This window comes from Aotus nancymaae, unplaced genomic scaffold, assembly GCF_030222135.1.
Source record: "Aotus nancymaae isolate 86718 unplaced genomic scaffold, 86718_ANA_hifiasm-v0.15.2.pri h1tg000025l, whole genome shotgun sequence".
Taxonomy (NCBI): Eukaryota; Metazoa; Chordata; class Mammalia; order Primates; family Aotidae; genus Aotus; species Aotus nancymaae.
The window spans coordinates 9,234,836-9,253,535 of NW_026988438.1; the positions used below are offsets into that span (position 1 = coordinate 9,234,836).

Sequence of the window (18,700 nt, forward strand, 5' to 3'; positions counted from 1 at the left end):
TTACATGCAATCAAAATTTGTTCAAATGCTAGAATAAGATCAGGTTATATAATTTAAAAGTGTCCATTTGATTTGGCACTGGAAGCCCATTTGTGATCTGAAGTGAAGACTTTTTAGTTGAATGATGAAGGAAAACATCAGATTACATAAGGCTCAGTCATTAACTCTCTGAGGAAGTGCAGACAAAGTGCAAACCACTCTTTCAGGACTTTGGTTAATAAAACCAATGAAGTATAACACAGGAACAGGAGAGGAGTTAGCTTTCTTCTTGTTTTAGGTCATTTTTCAGGAGAGTTTTGGATAACTGCAGAAGCCTGTGTTAACTGTTTTCCGGTAAGTAGCACATGCCTCAATATCAGGATCAATTATACTGACTATTTGTGCTTCCTTCTTAGGATCTATGCTTCGAGAATGTAACAGTATTGAATTACAGATATTTATACAATAGTTCAATGAGGAAACTGCAGCTAACATATTCATAGTTTACATGTTATGACTTAAGATATATGTTAGTTTGTTAATGAAAGAGATTTGTAACTTTCTTCAGAGCTTTCTTTGTAGTCCCTACAGGTAACTTAATTTGTTCACCCTACACAAGATTGAGTATTTTAATAAAGTCTTGACTAGTGCTAAGTACACTGTGATGATAACATTTAAGAAGTATCAGTTCTATCATGGGAAATGAGTGTCTCGTAATTACTTGTTTTCATCAATATCTTATTATTTCTTGTTATTGCTTGTTTTCATCCACCTCTTATTATTTCTATCTATATTAGTGACTGTTTTAGTTTAATTTTTCTCTCCCTGGGTTTGGCCAGTCGTGGAAACTAGAAAAGCTTTTCTTTCAATGATTATCTTTGAATATTCCAGCTGAAGATTTCATCCTTGCTCACAAACCTAACTATTCACCAACTAAATTATATCTTGAGATATTTGATAACCATATTAGAGTCCTTTTAAATGCCAGAGGTTCATCACAGTGAAAATATTATGCTATTCCCATTTCTTAGAACTATTAATTGCATATTCATTTTATATTGCTACTGGAAACTGATGTTTTTAAATTAGATTGAAAGCAGCTAAAATATTTTCTTGGGATTTTCACCCATTGGAAAAAAAAGATTTTAAATGTGGTCCATATATAAATGCATTGCATATGTATGTATAACATATGCTATCAATCATGTATGTAATACATATGAAACATGTATGTGAAGAATGTATGGCAAAAACCATGTAGCTACATATTAATAGTGTAAGAAAAATGTTTTATATTCACTTAAAGTGTAAATAGGGAAACAAAAGAAAAACAGAACAATTTATTTTGTCATGCTTTTCTGATTATTAAAATAAGCCATAAAACAATCCCCTTTCAATGCCAAAATTCTTTGATATTCACTGAATTGTAATATCAAACAAAAAATTTTGAACAGAGATAAAACCTAATTTTCAAGATACATTATATATCAAAACAATGTAAATTCAGAGAGAGGTGAAAAGATTCTAGAAGCCATATACCTCCAGTTGGTAGGTTTGTGTTGAAACTTGGCTGTGAGCAGGCTTTGGAGATCTATGAAGCCCCATCATGGGCTGACCCTGGAGACATATGGTTGCAGAGAGGCAGGGCAAGGAATTGGGTAGGCCATGACTATTCCTACTGAAATCACACCAAGCTGGGAATTTATTTCTGTTTGCATATTGAGCTTCTCCATGGGCTTTCATTAGTGGAAATAATTTTACAGGTTAAACATGTGATAATGGTACCTCTTCTTCACTGGTAGAAGATTAAGTGATCTCTTCAAGGTCACTCAAGTGAGTTGCAAAGCCAAGCACAGAATGCAGATCTGGTAACCAATATCCCCTCTCCTAGTTAAATAAAACCACAATATGTATATAAAGCTACTGATTTTTTTCATGTGTTTTCCTTGAAATATGAACAAATTACATGGAGACTCAGGATTCACAGAATTTTAGTTTAAAGAAGGTTTTTTAAATCAAGTCCAAGGCCTCTCTCCAGGCAAGAATCATTCTTACATCAGATAAAAGGGAAACGTACACAACTTATTTTAGTGTGTCCAGGACAGAAAGCCTGAAGGGTTCACAGTATTAGACATATTGCTAATTTTTACACATTGATTTTGTACCCTGAAACTTTGCTGAAGTTTCTTATCAGCTTAAGGAGATTTTGGGCTGAGATGATGGTGTCTTCTAAATGTACAATCATGTCGTCAGCAAACAGAGACAATTTGACTTCTTTTTCCAATTGAATATCCTTTATCTCTTTCTTGCCTGATTGCTCTGGCTAGAACTTTCAATACTATGCTGAATAAAAATGGTGAGAGAGGGCACCCTTGTCTAGTACCAGATTTCAAAGGGAATGCTTCCACTTTTTGCCCATTCAATATGATATTGGCTGTGGATTTGTTGTAAATAGCTTTTATTATTTTGAGATACATTCCATCGATACCTAGTTTGTTAGGAGTTTTTAGCATAAAGGAATGTTGAATTTTGTCAAAAGCCTTCTCTGCATCTATTGACATAATCATGTGGTTTTTGTCTTTGGCTCTGTTTATGTGGTGGATTATGTTTATAGATTTACATATGTTGAACCAGCCTTGCATCTCCAGGATGAAGCCTACTTGATCGTGATGGATAAGCTTTTTGATGTGCTATGACATTTGGTTTGCCAGTGTTTTATTTAAGATTTTTGCATCAGTGTTCATCATGGATATTGGCCTGAGATTTTCTTTTTTAGTTATATCTCTGCCAGGTTTTGGTATTAGGATGATACTAGTCTCATAAAATGAATTAGTGAGAGTTCCCTCTTTTTGTATTGTTTGGAATAATTTCAGAAGGAATGGTACCAGCTCCTCTTTGTACATCTGGTAGAATTTAGCTGTGAACCCGTCTGAACCTGGACTGTTTTTGGTTGGTAGGCTATTAATTGCTGCCTCAACTTCAGACCTTATTATTGGCCTATTCAGGGATTCAGCTTCTTCCTGGTTTAGTCTTGGGAGGGTGTAAGTGTCCAGGAATGTATCCATTTCTTCTAGATTTACTGGTTTATGCGCATAGAGTTGTTTATAGTAATCTCTGATAGTAGTTTGCATTTCTGTGGAATCAGTGGTGATATCCCCTTTATCATTTTTTATTGCATCTATTCAATTCTTCTCTCTTTTCTATTTTATTAGTCTGAATAGTGGTTTATTTTGTTGATCTCTTCAAAAAACCAGCTCCTGAATTTACTGATTTTTTTTTTGAGACAGAGTTTCGCTCTTGTTACCCAGGCTGGAGTGCAATGGTGTGATCTCGGCTCACCGCAACCTCTGCCTCCTGGGTTAAGGCAATTCTCCTGCTTCAGCCTCCTGAGTAGCCGGGATTACAGGCACGCGCCACCATGCCCAGCTAATTTTTTGTATTTTTAGTAGAGACGGGGTTTCACCATGTTGACCAGGATGGTCACGATCTCTTGACCTCGTGATCCACCCTCCTCAGCCTCCCAAAGTGCTGGGATTACAGGCGTGAGCCACTGCGCCCGGCTGAATTTATTGATTTTTTGAAGGGCTTTTTGTGTCTCTATTTCCGTTGGTTCTGCTCTGTTCTTAGTTATTTCTTGTCTTCTGCTAGCTTTTGTATCAAAAGCATTCCTATACACTAATAACAGACAAACAGAGAGCCAAATCATGAGCAAACTCCCATTCACAATTGCTACAAAGAGAATAAAATACCTAGGAATACAACTAACAAAGGATGTGAAGAACCTCTTCAAGGAGAACTATAAACCACTGCTCAAGGAAATAAGAGAGGACACAAACAGATGGAAAACATTCCATGCTCATGGTTAGGAAGAATCAATATTGTGAAAATGGCCATATGATTCAATATTATTCTGATCAAACTACCATTGACCTTCTTCAGACAACTGGAAAAAACCACCTTATGGTGGTTTCATATGGAACCAAAAAAGAGCCCACATCGCCAAGAGAATACTAAGCCAAAAGCACGAAGCTGGAGGCATTGTGCTACCTACTTCAAACTATACCACAAGGCTACAGTAATCAAAACAGCATAGTACTGGTACCAAAACAGAGATATACACCAATGGAACAGAACAGAGACCTCAGAAGTAACACCACACATCTACAACCATCTGATCTTTTACAAACTGGACAAAAACAAGCAATGGGGAAAGGATTCCATGTTTAATAAATGCTGTTGGGAAAACTGGCTAGCCATGCAGAAAGCTGAAACTGGACCCTTTCCTTACACCTTATACAAAAATTAACTCCAGATGAATTAAAGATTTAAATATAAGACCTAACACCTTAAAAGCCCTAGAAAAAAACCAAGTAATATCATTCAGGACATAGGCATAGGCAAGGACTTCATGACTAAAACACCAAAAGCAATGGCAACAAAAGCCAAAATAGGCAAATAGGATCTAATTCAACTTAAGGGCTTCTGCACGGCAAAAGAAAAAATTATTAGAGTGAACCAGCAACCAAGAGAATGGGAAAAAATTTTTGCAATCTACCCATCTGACAAAGCGCTAATATCCAGAATCTACAAAGAACTAAAAACAAACATACAAGAAGAAAAACAACCCCATCAAAACGTGGGTGAAAAATATGAACTGACACTTTTCAAAAGAAGATATATATGAGGCCAACAAACATGGAAAAAAAGCTCATCATCACTGGTCATTAGAGAAATGCAAATCAAAACCACATTGCGATACCATCTCATGCCAGCTAGAATGGCGATCATTAAAAAATCTAGAGAAAACAGATGCTGGAGAGGATGTGGAGAAATAGGAATGCTTTTACACTGCTGGTGGGAGTGTAAAGTAGTTCAACCACTGTGGAAGACAGTGTGGCAATTCCTCAATTATCTAGAAATAGAAAATCCATTTGACCCAGGAATCCCATTACTGGAAATATACCCAAAGGATTATAAATCATTGTGTTGTAAAGACGCACATGTATGTTCATTGTGGCACTGTTTACAATAGCAAAGACTTGGAACCAACACAGATGCCCATCAAAGATAGACTAGATAAAGAAAATATGGCACATATGCACCACGAAATACTATGCAGCTGTAAAAAAGGATGAGTTCATGTCCTTTGCAGGGACATGGATGAATCTAGAAACCATCATTCTCAGAAAACTGACACAAGAACAGAAAACCAAACACCACATGTTCTCACTCATAAGTGGGTGTTGAACAATGAGAACACATGGACACAGGGAGGCAAACATTACACACTGGGGTCTGTTGTGGGGTGGGGGCTAGGGGAGGGATAGCAAGGGGTGGAGAGATTGGGGAGGGATAACATTAGGAGAAATATATAATGTAGGTGATGCGGGGGATGGATGCAGCAAACCACCATGGCATGTGTATACCTATGTAACAGTACTGCAAGATCTGCATATGTACCCCTCAACTTAAAGTAAAATAAATAAAAATAAAAATAAAAATAAAAGAAATATTGCTAGTTAAAACCTTGTTCCTAGAACATCAGCCTATCGACCTCTCTTTTCTCTTTAATGTAAACAATAAAATCAAACCATTTTCCATGTAGTAGCTGATGGCTGTTTCAACATTGATTCTCCCGTATAATTTTCTTCTCCAAGTTGAAAATTCCTTTTTCTTCCAGCAATTCATTAGGTCATCTGAGCAAGAAAGAATTATATGAGATTGTTTCTTTCTGTTTTCTGTGCAATATATATTCAAGACTGCTGTCTAGGACTCCCATGAGGGAATATTTAGGGGTGAAAAGGGGGATATAACCTGTTACACACATATTAAACTCTGACTACAAAGTATTTTTTCTTTTTATGTGAAGTGCTAAACATTTTGCTTTCTGCCAACCTGTATTTGTTTAGCTGATTTTATAACCTAAATATAGAAGTTCTTAGCTCTTTTTAATAAAGGTAATCTTATTTATTTCAGTTAGTATACCATGTTATACCTATTTTTTGAAATACAGTCATGACATTTATTATGTACCCTCTGTTTATATACATATTTTTTATTGTACTTTGGGCTCTGATGTACATGTGCACATCCTGAAACCATCATTCTCAGCAAACTGTGTTTGAACTTTTAAGTCACTTTCAAATTTGGTAAGCTTGACTTTATTTTCCATAGAAGTTGTTGATAAACATTGAAAAGCACCACTAGGTTAACAGTAAGACCTACAAACACACACCCATACACACACACACTAGGGAGGAATAAAACCACTATTCATTCATTTTCTAAACTTTATGAATTATCCAAATTGTACTTTTGAATATCCCATGTCAACATCTTTTTCATTGTATTTTAAAATGTTTCTTAAATGTCATGGCTGAAATTAGAACACACAGAGTCTACTGTGTGACCCTGACCTATTAATCAAATTAACTTTAAAAGAAGAAATAATATTTTTGGTATATCACAATTATGTGAATCATTTTATCTGTTACAACCATTCTCCCAATAGTCCTTTAATGTAGATAAGCAGTTACTACAATTTTTATTTTTCAAACAGGTAGACTGGATCTAAAGTCCATTTTCTGTAACCAGGATTACCAGTATTATGATTATTTTAAATTAATTTTTGGTGCTAATGCTTAGTACAGTGTGTATATGATTGTTGAATGAATAAATGCATATGTGCTTGTAGAATAAATTACTTACCTGTGACAGTATATATGATAAGGGGGTAAAATAAAAACTAGATGAATTCTCCAACCCTTAAGGCATAACAACATTGCTGTTTCTCCTATCTTACATCAGTAGGTATATGTATCATAGATCATTATGTAACTCAGGCGATGTACTCATGCAATTATTGAACTAATGAGAACATCATGGATAACAGAAATTCTATATAAATGTACCTTATACCTTAAAGCACTTAGGGCTACAAAATTTACCAATACCTCTCATCTTGGCCAAGTGGCCTTCAATTACAAAGACTGTGAAAAGCCTCTGCAACCTTAATCAGACAAGGGGTTTCATCTTCATTTTGACTTCTTAACTTTTGTCCATATGTATTGTCTTGCTGAGGTTGATTCTCTTAGATTCATAGTTTCATAGTATTATTAAAAAATTACGAGGAAGAAAATAAATAGGAGACAAAATTCTAAAACTTAGAGGGCTACTGTGTAATAAGCAATATACTAAATGTTTTACAGGTCTTACCTCTTTTTATCTTCAAAAAGCCTCTCTCGCATTCTTTTTTCTACTTTCCACATCCCTTTTCATTTTATTAGTTACATAACTTACACAATTAGCAATCATATATGTGCTGTGCTAAGCACTAGTAACACAAAAGTAATTGAAACTAATCATAATATTAGTACTTCTTATTACAGAAAATGGACTTTAGACAGTCTACTTTGTAGGAACATACAAGCTTGTACTCCCATTCTGTCACTTTTACCCCAGCCTTTGAAATCTGCAGTTAAATATATTCACAGCTCACCACAGTCCTCTCTCTGTAGTTCTCCGCCTCCTCTTGTTTGGCTAGAAGTTGTCATTTAGGAAACACTCATGATGACAATGTTCCCTGAGTTCTTGAATGTTCAAACATTGGTTAGATATAAAAATATTTGAAACCATTTCTTCCTTTTATCTTTTGATGTTGAATGTTACCATGGGGAAGTCTGAACTCAGGATAATCCTCTCTCTCCTATCTCCTTTGTTTTTTGTTTGTCTAGCTCCCCAAATCCAATATTCCTACTGGGACAAGTGTGCAATTTCCCCTGTGATTTGTATGAAATTGCTACCTATAGGTTCAAGACTTTTTAAATTTATGGAGTTTTCTTTCAATTATAAATTTTTAATTATATAATTTTTCTATTCCATTGTTTTATCTTCCTTGGGTATTCAAATTTTGTATATGTTGGGATCCTTTTCCAGTATTTTCTATTGGCAACTATCTAGCTGTCTTTTTTATTTCTTTCCTTCCTCCCTCCCTCCTTCCTTGTCTTCTCTCCTTCCTTTGATTGTTTCTTTGTTTTCTCGTTTGTCTGTTTTGCTTTTCTCATTGCCATTCTGACTATTTTATCATGGTTGTTGTGGTATTTATTCTCTCTTATGTTCTTTGTTGTTAATCTTTGTTTCTAAAATAGTTTTGTATTTTTCTTCTATCCAGAGTTCTACCAATTCATTTTTCTTCTCACATTGGCCATCTCCTTTCTGAATTACTTTATTTCTACTTTGTGGCCTTCCTTCATAGCTGACGTTGCTTGACCAAGGTTTTTTTATTTAAACATTGTATTATAACTCTCATCTAGTTTGGACAACATTTGTCTGATGTGCTTTCCATGTCGGTAGAGTTTTATGACTTTTTTCCTCGTGGAGGGGGGTAGTTTTTGACATGTCTGCATGTCAAATTATCTCAGTGTCCTCAACAATTTAGAGATGATAATAATCTATAGATATTATAGATAATAATAGATTATTATCTCCATCTGTTATTCATGTCGAAGTGTCTTGAGGTTTTCTGGATCAGCTATCTGCAGAAGGTTCCAGACAGTAGTAAACTGTACCCCGCAAGATCTATACACTTGACAGCAGGACACACAACTTTACAGCAAGAAGTTCTGTGGTCAGCAAAGCAGACAATTTCTTTGCATGCTCCGTATTACCAGCATTCAAAACGTTCCCAACATGCACATTGGCAGCCTCACTGAAGCCTCACTGGTAATGGTGTACATGACTGTGACCAGTCTGTACATGAGAGACATGGCTTCTTGCTGCATCATAATGAGAAAACCACTCAAGACGCTCCTAATCTCATAGCTTCACCTTGATGCAAAGCAGGGGCATGCTGGAGACAAAAGGGTGCAAAAAGGAAACTCAGTCCTTTAAGATGCTCAGAGAATAACCTCTTCATGCAACTTAATTGCAGGTCTCTCCAGATGAATGAGAGAGAGAAAGGAAGAGAGCCAGGATGAACTGGGAAATGGTATCTGCCAATTCAGAACATATCACTTCAAGGTCCCATTGATGAATAAACAAATTGTTGAGGACACTGAGAAGGCTGTTTGAAACCTTAAGACCTTGGCCATTACTCTTTGCTGTTTAAGTGAATATTAAACTTGTCATGTTTAAGTGACATTAAAGTTTGCATAACCTGCTGGAATAGAGATAATGAATAGGTGGGTAGTTCTGGACACAGCTGGATCCTGCTTGAACAACAGCAGAACCAGCTGAGGTTGATGACCATATCTCAGCAAGGGAAGCAACAGAAGTGCAGGACAAGCATGCCCCTTTGTAGAGTGGTCCCTACATGCTTCAAGTCTGGCTCCTAAAAACACCTGACAGATTAGAGAATGCATTAGTGTCCAACTCTAGCTTTTGGAAGTGGTCAGAAACATGGCAGCATCTGAAACTGATCATGGGCCAAGAGTACTAGGACTGATGATATTTACAACTCCTTTCAGAAGTAAGAATACGCAGGCAGCCTGGCTTGTGGTACTCACAAGTGTCTTCAATTATTATTTACCCCATTTTACAGGTAAGAAAAGCGTAGCATAGGATGGCTAAATAATAATGTTCATAATTAGAAAATGGCCCTCTCTTCTTATCTAGACCAGTTTAGACTTTGTAACATGGCTCCGGACATTCTGACTCATAACTGATGCATTATCACCAGTCCTGCTGTGTAGAATTGTACAAGCTTTCATCTTCTGGAGTCCATAGCCCCAGATACCATGTATGGCACGTTGAATTTAGGCCCAAATCTATTTCAGCAGGACATCTCTGTCCTCGCATGCACTGCTCCCTGCATCCTGTTCCAACTGAAGAGAGACTAGCTGCTACAGCTAGAGGTAGATAACAGTAGGGTGAGATTTACTCATTAATTTATTTAATTAGGAAAAGACATATTTGAGTATGATTAAAACATAAAGAAAAATGCTGAAAGTAAGGAAATTTTGAATATTTCTAGGAAAGGAAGTAAATGGTAGGTTGAGGTACTTGTTCAGGGGCTTTGATGAAGAGCTTGGTTTTGTATGAAGTAGGAAGTCTCATTCTTTAAGTCAGAATACCTAATAATAACATAACATATGGAATTAAAATTTATTTGTGAAGGGAAGAGACTCTAAGAAAGACCATGCTTAATGGCTTTATTATTATTTTTTTAAACAAGACTGGAAATGAGATTTTTCTTGCTGTTGAGAATTATGGGAGTGGGGTTGAATGAGAGATTTGCCTAAGGTGTCAAAAGTTTGGATAATCTGTAAGGGAATGGACAAAGGATAAAGTGATCTGAAAATACTACTTCTAGTGGTATCGTCAACTCTACTGAAATAAAAAAAATAATTTTTAGTGGCCTAAGGCCACTAAATAATATTTTTTTTCTGGATTCTTAGCATTATGCTATAGGAAAAGAGAAAAGAGTTTGTATCATTAATTTAGGATGAGCTTACACTTGAAGAAAATTGAAGAAGGGCAGTGGCACTAGAGAATTGAGAGTGCTGGGAATGGGTCCGTGCAACAGTTGAATTGCGGCACTCAGGCAAGGTGGAGAAGGGAGGCCAGGAAGCCTGTGGTAGTCTGATACACTGGGAGAAAATGGAAGACCACAGAATTCCAGGTCTCGGTGAGATCATAGTCCCCACACGATGGTTTAAGGGATGTGGATGATTAGATGGTTATGCCCAGAGGGTAGCATAGTGAGGTTTAAGATGTTTGACCTGGCCAATATGCAAAATATCTCTATTAAAAAATGTACAAATTAGCCGGGCATGGTGACGCTCACCTGTAGTGCCAGCTACTCAGGATACTGAGGCAGAAGAATCACTTGAACTCGGGAGGTGGAGGTTGCAGTGAGCCAAGATCGCACCACCGCACTCCAGCCTGGGTGACAGAGTGAGACTCTGTTTCAAAAAAAAAAAAAATAGAGGATATTTGACCTGGATGCATTCTGAATAATGAACAATCAAGGTGTGTTCAGGAATGTAAATGAAGACGACTTGATCTGAGGAGGTTAAATAACTAAAAGGCATGTGGATGTAAATAGCATGTTGCTGAGTTGACATTCTGCCAAATTTTTGTGTCTAGGCTTTTGGTTTGGTGGGTGTGAAAAATGAAAGCCTCCACTATGGGGGCTACATCAGAAGTGGTATCTTCATGGGGAGTTTATGTTAGGTGGATCAAGGAGGTAGTGATGGATGATGATTACAATAATGATAAAGAGAAAGAGTTAACATTTTCTGTAGATGCACTGTCTATTAGGCTCTGTTCTAATTTCTCTGCATGTATTTACCCATTTAATCCTCACAATACTTCGTGAGGTGAATACTATTTTTATCCCAATATGTGCATGAAAGATTAAGTTGTCCAAACTCATGGAGCTAGTAAATAATAGAGCACAGACTTGAAAACAGAAAGACTGATTTCAGAATGTGCATTCTTAGGCTTTATGTGCTCTGGTGATGGAATGGTCTGAGAAAAGATTGTGAAGAAAGTGTATTTGTTAATAATGTGTAAAATATTTCAGAATGCACACCAGAAAGGGTCAAAGGTGAAGAGGAACAATGGAAATAGAGAAGTAAGATTCTGATTAGGGATGTGAAGTGCAGAGTTGCCTTGCCCTGGAGGGGATCTCTGCTCCTTAGAGGGTACAGAGAAAAGATGAACACTATTCCTACCAGGAGCCCTTGTGTTTTGTATCATTCATCTTTTTTAGTAATGGAATATGCCTTCAAACCTTCCACTGTGGGCACAGGCTCAAAGCAAGGGTTCTTACACATCCTTGTTGAGGATGTGGTCAAAGCTTTGCAGTTTCTCTCTGGGAAGAAAACTCACAGAGGCATAAATACAGATGGAGAATATTCATTCTCCAACGTTGTAGGAGACCTGGAGAAGGCATATGATTTTAGAAGGGTCATGTAGGGATGTAGGGACTGGACAGTATTTCCCAGTGCTCTTTTTAAGACAGGGAGGGCCCTATTTGGTGAACACAGGGGTGTGGAGAGAATAAAACGTATGAATAGTAACAAGAAGAAAGTGAAATAAATCCAACGAAATTGTATGAGCTGCTTCTCTATGACCTCACAAATTTTATTACATCCATAAAACTCATGACGCATTTGCTGTGATTGAAATTCTCAGTGGAAGCAAATAGGAGGAAGAGCTTCACTGTTGGTTGAAGGTATTGCAGCACAGAGCAGGCTGCCCCAATTCCAGATCAATACAGAAAACAGCACAAGTTAGGCACACACATTGTGGGTGGGGCTTTTTAGTGCCCCAGGCCCTGAACTGGAAGTGTGGGTGAAATTTATCTAAGCCTCTAAGGCCAGAGAAGGTCTCAAGTAACATTTTTGTCATGTACACAAACTGGCATATTGGAAAAAATTGTTTCCCTATTATTTCAGGGACTTCTTGGACTCTCTGAAACATATCCACATAGCTTGGGCTGAAGTCTTGATCTGCAAACATGTTACTCTAATGCTAAGCTGGTTTCAAATAATGAAAGTGTGACCTTAATCTATCACCAGCAGTCTCTCCAGCATACAGGAATCCAAGGATTTCTGTGAGTTTTCTTTTGTGTGTGTCTGTTTTTCTCTCATGCTTCACTGAAGACTGAACAAGTTCAATATGAAGCCACTGCCTGCACCGACTTGATCACTGAGCGTGTCTTTCCTGTCATGTCAATTCTCTGCTGTTACCATTCTGCTCCCTTTGATGTGGGACCTGTGCTAGAGGCGCTCTGAGGGAGAATGTTCTGTGGGAAGTTTGAAAGTTAGGCCACCTCTGCTTCCCAGAGAAATGCAAAGCCCCAACACACACAGGACTAAGTCCAGGTTTCTTCTGCTGGTAGAAGGGGAGTGTCACTTCACAGGCCTTTGTGTGCCTGATGTTGCTGAAGAAGCAAATCTCAGAAAGAGCACTGTGATGTTGCTGGCCTCAACTGGTTTTGAAGAAACGGTAGCTTTCAAGACATTTTTTAGTTGCCAGGTTGAAGCCTACATATAGTTCTCTCTTTTTTTTCTGACAAAGAGCTAGAACATTCTTGTTAGAAATGACTGGGGACCAAGTTATATAGACTTTTTTTTACAGTATTTTTAACAAATATTAAATATCCTCCTCTTAAGGGACACAGGAGATCCATAGGTCAAACAAAGTAAATGACCTAAATTAAAGAGAATTAGAAATACGACCTATTTAGTTGGGTGGGCCTTAATTAACTATTGAAATCAAGGCAGTTGGAATATGAAAGTGAATTTGACACTCTCTTTGCCCCCCAGTAAGTTTGCATTCTACCTGTGAACAAAGATACAAAGATAAACACAATGTTGAATTTTTTTTTAAAAATGATACTTATTTTAAAAAAATAAAATATACATGCAAATGTATAATTTACCCAACCATCCATATATGGACTTTAAAAAATAACTAACATAATAAGCTCTTTGCTAGATAATAAACTCAGAGTTACTTCCAGACTCCTGAGTTCATTTGGCTCACCTGCTCAAATCCAGTTTCTGAGATCACCAAAGTGATATGCATTGAGAACTGGGCAAAATGCTTAGTCCAGAGGTGCCTGGATGTGGTAGACAGGATTATGACTTTGTGTAATTCCCTCACCTTGAGTGTTCATGGGACCTGTAAATACAATGAGGCGTCATTCCTATAATGTTAATTATATGGTAAAGGGGAAGGGATTTTGCAGTTACAATTATGATCCATAATAAGTAGACTGAGTTAACCAAAAGGAGATTATCTAGGATGGGTCTGACCTAATCAGCTAAGCCCTTTAAAAGAGGAACTGGAGCTCTTTTTGATTTCAGAAAGATTCTTCTGCTGGTCTTGAAAAATGAACTGATATGTTATGAGAGGAGGTCACCTGGCAAGGACCTGAGGGTGACCTCAAAGCAGTTGAGGGTGATCACTGGCTCACAGTTAGAAAGAAAATGGAAATATCATTTATGCAACTGCAAGGAACTGAATTCTGCAAAAACCATAGGATCTTGGAAAAAGACCCTGAGTTCCAGAAAGGACTGTAACATGACTGATACCCTGATGACAGCCTTGTGAGACCTCAAGCAGAGGCTTCAGCTAAGCCATGCCTGAACTCCTTACTCACAGAAAATGTGAGGTAGTAAATACATTTTGTTGTAAGCTGCTGAATAGTAATTTGCTGTACATCAATAGAACACAAATATACCAGAGCCAATCAGTTAACCAGGCAGTGACCATTTATTGAATGGTTACTTTGTATAGCAGCTATCCCTATTTAGAAAGTTCTAGAAAAGAGCAGTTTAATACAACCTCAGTTGTATTCATAAAGGGGGCAAAGATCCCTTTAAAGTCTTGCAATGCTAAGGGCTGTAAATGCCAACTGGCTTGCTCTTTCCTTGGATGTAACAATTAATGGTGTACTAGTACATTTTAGTTGCTTCTGGAAATGTTACATAGATTTCTGATTTTCTTTTAATAAAAGTTGAAAGACAATACATGATAATAAGAGATATAATAACTAACAAGTATAGAGGCCTTACAAATTCCAGAGCACTGAGCCAAGTGTTTTATCATGAATAGGCCATTTCATTCTCATAATAATGTAAGGTCAGCACTATTATCTCCTATATATTACGCAAGTGAGATATTAAGATATGAAGTACATTAAGTTGCTCAAATTCACACACAAGAGTGTGGAATTACAACTCAGTTCTGTGAAATTAAAAGCTGGGGTTTGGACCACATCCAATGCCATATAATATTCAAAAATATTACAAAATATATGCAGATTACAAGTGATTGTAATAACATCTGTCTTCTTTATGTAAACTGCATGCCTGCTATTATTTTGGTTGTCATATCTATAATGCAAAAAAGTGTGTGAGTCATTTAAAGTACTAAATTTAATGGTAATTAGTTTTCTTCCAAAATATTGCTGTTCCTGATAACGTAAAAAAGAAAAGAGATTTCAAAAGGAAAATAAATACAATATGGATTGATGTAAGTGATACAACACAGTGTTAATGACTATTGTATCTATACTCTACAGTTTTATAGGGAAAATGAGATCTAGGACAGATCTCAAGCTTCATAAGGTATGAATTCTTTTTGAGACTGATGAAACATATGGACTCTTCTGTCAGAAAAATAGACATATACATAAAGTTTCTGAACAAAATTTCAGGCAGACTTTGTCAAGTATTCATTGGCTTAGGCTTAGCATTACTGGTCCAAGGGAAATAGTATTCACTGCAAATTGTGAAAATCATAGCTATAAATTTTATCTTAATTTATCCATTGATCATTGCTCAATGAGTTTAAACTATGAACTTAAAAAAAATCTTGGTGTTTCCATATGTATTAGTTTGTTCTCACACTGGTATAAAGAACTGCCTGAGACTGGGTAATTTATAAAGAAAAGAGGTTTAATTGACTCACTGTTTCTCAGGGATGGAGAGGCAACAGGAAACTTACAATTTTTGTGGTGGAAGGGGAAGCAAACATGTCCTTCTTCATATGGCAGCAGGAAGGGGAAGTGCTGAGCAAAAAAGAAGAAGTCCCTTATAAAACCATCAGATCTCATGAGCACTCACTATCATGAGAACAGCCTGAGAGTAACTGCCCCGAGGGTTCAATCACCTTCCACGGGGTCCCTTTCATGACACATGGGGATTATGGGAACTACAATTCAAGATAAGATTTGGGTAGGGATGCAGCCAAACCATATCACCATATGCGAAAAAAATAATATGTTACCTACACATTTCACAGCATCTTTGTCATTCTATTATTCATTCTACGAGCATGTATATTTTCTATACAAGGCCATCTCTCATGTAGTATGGTGCAAAGAGGAACAAGGCACTGTACAATACTTGCCTTTAAAGAGATCTCATACTGGTGCAAGAGGAAAAACAAAGCAAACACTTGGAAATAGTAGAATAAATGACATTAGTGAAGTTTACAGAAGATGGTGTTAGACCAAAGCAAATGGACTTCTCAGTTCTCCCCAGGTTCCAAAGTCTGTCCCAGGAGCATTATGTTGGCACTTGAGCTGAGCCCTGATGATCAGTAGGAATTTCCTAGGGGATACAGAGTAGGGGGAAAGTACAGCCGAAGATCAGAGGAGAATGACAGAGGATCCATATGAAGCAGCAAGAGATGAGGCTGGAAGCAGGCAAGGCCATAAAACCAACAGTCTTTTATGTCCTACTAAAAATGTTAAACTTCATTATACTCAGTAGAAACTAGTGAATGAATGTGATCAGATTTATTCTGTTTAAAATTTTCAAAAGTATTTATTTACTCTTTTATTTAGAGGTGGAGTCTTGCTCTGTTGCCCAGGGTAGAGTGCAGTGGCACAGTCTTGGCTTGCTGCAACTTTATCTCAAGTGATTCTCCTGCTTCGCCTCCCAAGTAGCTGGGATTACAGGTACCTGCCATCACACCCAGCTAATGTTTGTATTTTTAGTAGAGACGGGATTTCCCCCTGTTGACCAGGGTGGTCTTGAACTCCTGACCTCAGATGATCTGCCCACCTCGGCTTCCTAGAGTGCTGGGATTACAGGCGTGAGCCACTGTGCCAGGGCCAGATTTATTTTTTTAAAAATATTCTAAATAAAAATGTGAAAGACAATTGGAAGGAAAAAAGGAAGACTATAATGAGACAAATTAAGAGAATCTCCCAATAGTCTAGGTGAAAAAAAAATGATGATTTTATCCAAGACAGTGACAATAATTATGAAGATGGAGTGAAGATGATACATGTATTGGAGAGAATTTAAGTAAAATTTGTGGGATTTGGTGTCTGTATATTGGTTGGAGAGTGTGAAGGTGAGGTAATTTTTTGGCCTTGCTGAGTTCAATTGAGTATCACCAACATAGTGGGAGAAACTGGATTATATTCAGAGGATGACTGGAGGAAGAAAAGGGATGTAGTTTTTAGTGGATAATATGTTTTATTTCAGTTGTGGCAAGGTCTAGTAGACAGTTTGATTTATACGACCTGTGGCATTGGAGGAGAGTCTGATCTGAAGACCAAAATTCAGGACTTGAGGATTTAGTTGATCCAATGGGTATGGATTAAATCATTCCAAGAGAGAATACAGAATGATAGAAAGGGCATGAGCAACCAACCCTGGAGAATACCATCATTTAAAGGGAAGATAGCATAAAGGCAACTGAATATGTAAGCCAAAAGCAGCCATCAGAAGCTTGGTGGAGTTGTAAGAGTAAGGTCAAGTCAAACAAGAGAAAATTTCAAAATTGAAGAAAAGGTAAACTGTATGCTGCAGAGAGTTTGATTAAGCTAAGGACTAAAGGGTGTCCACTGATTTGTGTTATGGCATTTTTATATTTACTTTCAGTCTCTACTCTCCTTTGCATCACTGTTTGGGGAAACTTAACTTTTCCCATCCCTTGTTCACGTGCACTGGGTAAAGCCGGCTCTATGCCAGGATGCAGGGGTAAGGCACGTGGCTTAACTGGATTCACCAGCATGTACGAGCCCCCGATCATACTGTAAGGATTGGTTCAGGGAAGGCACATAAGCTATAAGAAAATTTCTGTTTCTGGTTAGGTGCAGAGTATATGTGGGAACTGGAGCTGGTTCTGCCATACCGTGACCATGTTCACCCTGGTAATGAAGCCAATGCTGAAGAATCTTACTTGGGAAATGAAAGGAAGACACACTCTAGCTTGAAACTAAGCTCAACCATATTGTTTAGTTACAGAATCTGATGTATTCCTTAAGAACCCTGAAAGGAGGGCAGGGATGTTGGTTCTCTTAGAATAAGTATACCTTGCCTGATTGTGGTGGCTTGCACTGGTAATTCCAGCACTTTAGGAAGCCAAGGCAAGTGGAAAACTTGAGGTCAGGAGTTAAGACCACCCTGGCCAACATGATGAAACTCTGTCTCTACTAAAATTACAAAAATTATCCAGATGTCGCACACACCTGGAGTCCCAAATACTTGGGAGTCTAAGGCAGGAGAATGGCCTGAACCTGGGGTGGGAAGGTTGCAGTAAGTCAAGATTGTGCCACTGTACTCCCTGGGTGACCGAGTGAGACTCTGTCTAAAAAAAGAGAAACAAAATATGTGCTGATTTTAGATTTCTGCAAGGAAAACAAATTTTATTCATTAATTCAAGGAACATATACTAAGAATCTAACATGTGCCCTGCACATTTCTAGGCAGTAGGGATGGAGACCACAGCAGTAAGTGAGAAATGCCTTTATTTCCCTGGGACATATATTTTAATGGGAGATACAGAAATCAATGTAAGTAAATACACATGAACACATACATAAAGTATAATAAAGTCCATAAAGAATAAAAAGTTAGCATGATTATATATGCATTCAAGGAAGAAAAGACAGAGAGATCAGGAGAGAGAGAATTGCTTCACATCCTGTCAGTGAAAGGGAACATTTTGTTAGAAAACTAAAGGGTTGAAATTGACCCAACGATTCCTTGGTCTTCAGGAAAGAGAACTTCCGTTACCTCTTTCCTAACCCATACACCCAGGAAAATTTGAACATTAATGTTTCCCTTTTAGAACCTCAGATCCAACTTTAAAAAATATTTATGCAATATGAATTGCATCTGAAGAAGTATCTAAAGGACTTGATTGAGGCTATTCTGAGTTTCATGACCTTAAACGATGAATACAATATTAAATCTGAAAAGAGATTTGAATTGGACAGACTTTGCAATGAACGCTTTGTGAAAGG

At 37.4% G+C, this 18,700-nt stretch overlaps 1 long non-coding RNA gene across 1 annotated transcript in view; it reads left to right on the top strand.

The window, feature by feature from the left end:
* Positions 1 to 262: 262 nt before the first annotated feature.
* The window catches only part of LOC135276493 (uncharacterized), a 213,924-nt gene continuing 195,486 nt past the window's right edge, over positions 263 to 18,700 (top strand). The window contains exon 1 of the long non-coding RNA XR_010344018.1: positions 263 to 333. This is a non-coding gene — a long non-coding RNA (uncharacterized LOC135276493). The remainder of the gene's footprint in view (positions 334 to 18,700) is intronic.